The sequence below is a fragment of the Panthera tigris genome, chromosome B4, assembly GCF_018350195.1.
Source record: "Panthera tigris isolate Pti1 chromosome B4, P.tigris_Pti1_mat1.1, whole genome shotgun sequence".
Taxonomy (NCBI): Eukaryota; Metazoa; Chordata; class Mammalia; order Carnivora; family Felidae; genus Panthera; species Panthera tigris.
This window is the reverse complement of record NC_056666.1, coordinates 50,382,978-50,387,570: the sequence shown is the minus strand read 5'-3', so window position 1 is coordinate 50,387,570 and position 4,593 is coordinate 50,382,978.

The following is a 4,593-nucleotide window of genomic DNA, read 5'->3' as shown; positions in this document are numbered from 1 at the left end:
TAAATCTTTGCCCAAATCTCCCACCTACCACTAGCATTGTCAAAATATCCCTGCTAAGTCCACAGCAGCTTTTGTGACTTAGAATTGGGTTTGAAGGTGAAATCTCTTTGGTTCTTCTACAGTTGCCAAAATCAGACCATTCAATGTGGTCACTCTTCCTCACAGCAAAGGAATTTCTATTGCTAAAAGAGTGAAAATTCTTCCTCATGAATTGGTTGATTTGGACAATCTTCTTATGATTTTTTTAAATAATTTTTTTCTTATTTATTAATCAAGATAGTAACTGTGCTTGTCTTAGGATACGAAATGAGTGAAAATAGATTGCCAATATAAATCCATGCTTATCTATAATTCTTAAATAAGCATCATTGTATGCTTGCATCATTAATAATTTTATCAGGTATAAAAGTGTGTATTAAATGCATTGCAAATGAATATTAATTATATTCAGCAATTAACTGTTAATTTGAATAACACATGAATATGCTTTCATGCTTTTCAATTCTGACTGATTTGATTTTAAGTACCCATCAAACCATGATATGATTTGAGAATTTTAAAAATTAATCATCCATATTGATAGTTTCAAAAATTTGAGTAAATATTTTTGTTCTATAATCTTACTTTTTAACTAAACAAAAGTTGCTGCATCAAGTTTTAGTATCATTTTAAAATATGTCCTTGTAGAAGTTACCATAAATGTCGACATTTTCAGCAGCATAAATTTATAGTGACACTGAATTTTTATGACACTATAAAAGTCCCTACTCATGATGACATCTACAGCTGCATTTTCACAGAAATATAAGAATTTGTATTTTAGACATGTGGTTTATCCTATGTGGTTTTTCAAAGAAAGGAAACTGGTGTAAAAATATTTCTGATATCCCCAAACAAGTCAAATATATGTCATGGGGATTTAAATATCTAGTTTCATTCTTTTAATATTTGGCAGCCAAAGAATCTGTATTAGTTACTTTTAAATCAAACTAGTTAGAGAAAAGGAAGGAAGAGTGTAGCTGGAAATTGGATGAGTTCATTAGTGGAAGAAAGAACAGATTTCTACAAAGATAAATGGGTGACTGAAACAAAACTGCTACCATTTAAGTCCCCGGAGACTTCCAGAACTGTTGTCTTGATCTGCCTAATAGTTACAACACTTAGAGAAAATGATAGATATTATATGTAAATCACTTTTTTAGTTTCTTTGAAGTTGAAAAGAGACAATATTTGTTTCAGGGTAAATATAACCAAAATATGTGTAATTTCCTATTTAGGACACAATTACATTTAATAATCTTTAAATTTTCTTGCAGTTAAATCTAATCAAATGCTGGCTGCTGCTTCCTCAAGAATTGGCTAGAAATGTCTCAAAAAGAAATTTCTAAGAGTTATACATTTTATGAACCACTATTTGCTGATCTCAAGTTATCTAGGGGAACAGAAAAATTGTGAGTTCCAGGAATAAAACAACTCTTGGCAGGTTATTCATTCTAAAGGAAAAGTAACTTTATACATGAAGTATTAAAGGGTAAGAAATCTTATTTAATACAGAAGCTGTCCTATCTCACTATTTATCATGAAATTTTCCTAATCTCCATAAGCCTAAGGAAAATGTTTACCCTCCTATTACTACTAAATGGTAATTGCTAATACTGATATGTAAGTCATATATACACATGCAGTATATAATACTATATCCTATACAATGCTACATGAGTAGTATGCAACAATACCATATGCTATATATATAACACCGTAATATATATATATGTATATATATATATATATATGTGTGTGTGTGTGTGTGTGTGTGTGCATTAGTGCTATGAAACAAATTTAGAACTTGGCAACTAAAGGTGTTATGTGAACACAAGTTATGAATAGCAGCTTAATTTCATAAAAAAGCAAAGTGTCTAACACAATTATATTGACTGTAGTGTTACACTATCATTTCAAATGTAATCACTTATATCTTATTAATCCTTAGAAAACATGAAACAATTCAACTCTAACATCTTTCTACTAAGCTAATGTGAACTTTTATTTTTGGTATGATTTGCTCTTTCTGCTTTTTTGTTTCTCAATTTTAGCATTGTCTCCTTAGGAGACCATCTGTGAACATTCTAGGCTCATACTCACTATCATAGAACTATTTATATTTCTTTCTTAGTTCTTTGCACTTATCTGCTAACTTTTTATCATTTTTTACATGATGGACTATAAGTTTTGCGTGGGCATTAAACATACTACTTAATGCAAAATAGGTATAAAGTTAATATTATAGGTTGGGAGAAAAAAATGAATCTTACCCTTTTAACTAAAATACTTAATATATTCAAATATTATTCTTTCCTTAAAGCTATTAATTATATGATCAATTTTATTATTCTCTCATGTAACAATATTCAATTAATATACAAATTTAATTGAATTATAAACTATATGGTTTTTAAAATAAGTGATTATATGCATATATGTATTAGTAATGATAGATAAAATTTATGTAACACTTCCTAAATAATAGGAAAAGTGTTAGGTGTTTTATAATCATTATTTTATATAATCCTCAAAGCACTATTATGGGGTAGATATTATTTTTCATATTTTACATGACAGAATGGTAACCCCTTAGGAGAGAGGGAGAAAAGAAGCAATGTGTGAGAGAATAAGACAACATAGAATACAGGAAAGGAGAACAAGAGAGAGAGAGAGAAAGAAGGAGAAAGAAAGAAAGGAGTGAGAAAGAAATTGGGAGCAGCTACCTTGAACCTTTAAGTGAATAATATCATTTGAGTAAAGAATATAGTTTAAGCCAAGATACAAGGGTGGATTTTGAGGCTTTGTTTGTTTGTTTATTTGTTTTGAGATTGAATATGTATTTCGATTTTCCATTTCTATTTGGGGGGTGGTGGGCAGGTGGGTAAATAGGTGCATATCTTTTCTTCTGAATTTAATAAAATGCTGAGATGAACTTTTACATGTGGATTACATATGGGGAATACATGATTAGTTGAGGGTACAATTTCATTAATTTTTTTTTTAAATCTGTATTTATTTTTGAGAGAGAAAGAGACAGAGTGTAAGTGGGGGAGGAACAGAGAGAGAGGGAGACACAGAATCTGAAGCAGGCTCCAGGCTGTCAGCACAGGGCCCAACACAGGGCTTGAACTCATGAACCGTGAGATCATGACCTGAGCCAAAGTCAAACGTTTAACCAACTGAGCCACGCAGGCATCCCACAGGGTACAATTTCACTTCAAACAGTTCTTGGAATTATATTTTAGAAATTGGGTGTTGCTAAGTCACAAATTCTGATTGTCTCTAAAATATTGCAAGTCAGATAGAAATTGTCCACACTACTGTTATGGCATTATTATTTTACAGACTATTGGATGTAATAGCTATAAAGCATTATGAATTCAAATTCACAAAATTGTGGAAGTGTAATAAAATTCTTTATTACATTGCAAGCTTCTATTTTTTTTTTTTTTTTTTTTGCTTCATTACAAAAATGGAGATGTTCTTAGGAAGTGCTGTATTAGAGACGGGGAAAAACTCTGAGCTGTAAATAGAACATTCTACTTAAATGCAAGCAGTAACAAATCTTAGAGGCATAAAAATGTTGAAGATTAAGTGAGTGACTGAAATTTCATATTAAAAATAAATTTTTCCTATTTAGAGTTATTACATGTCTTTGTTTTGTGACAAAATGCCTGGCCATAGATTGGATATGCATCTTGATAGGTAGCTAGCTATTGTAGTAAATAGATGAGTGCATAACAATATGCCATCAGGAAAACATTTCTCCTCTGTGTTTAGGTCTGGGGGATTTCTGCCAATGGCTGTTTGGGAATGTGGCGAGTAATGTGGAAGCTCAGATACTCCAAATCCAATCAATATGGCAGTGATTACAGTCAAAAGTTGAGGGAAAAATTTAACTGTCATTCCAAACCCAATAGATATCTGAATTTTCAGTATTAGGAAAAGCATTTAGGGACAGGAAAGTGATGAAAGGAAACTAAGTCCAAACAGTACATAATCAAGATATCAGGGTTGATTTAAGGAGCTGGAGGTAATACAGATAAAGTTTTCATCTCTTGAAATCAGATCTCCAACAAGCAACATACTTGTACATAGAAATAAAGGAATTCCTCACACCTAATTAAGAGGCCTTCAGAGTTTTAACTGAAGAATCTGTGCCTGTGTAATTTTCATTGGTAAGTGTAGAATGAACTTTCATATTGCCTCGTAGACTTCAGATTGAATAGGATAAATTTAGATTAAAAACTGGGGATAGGCCAGGATTTTGGTGTGTAAAGGGGAGAGCTGAAATGAAACCATCTGTAGTCACCCAGTTAACTGAGAGCTAAGATTTTTATACTAATATGTCTCAATTATTTGACAGTCTGCAGTTTGCATTTATACAAGTTTATTTATTATTCTGGATAGTTTTTTCTCATGATATTAGTTTCAATTGCTGCTGTAACAAATTATCAGTTAGTGGCTTAACATAACACTTATTTATTATCTCACAGCTCTATGGGTCACAAATCCAGTTATACTGTGGCTCAACTTGTTTCTCTTTAGAGT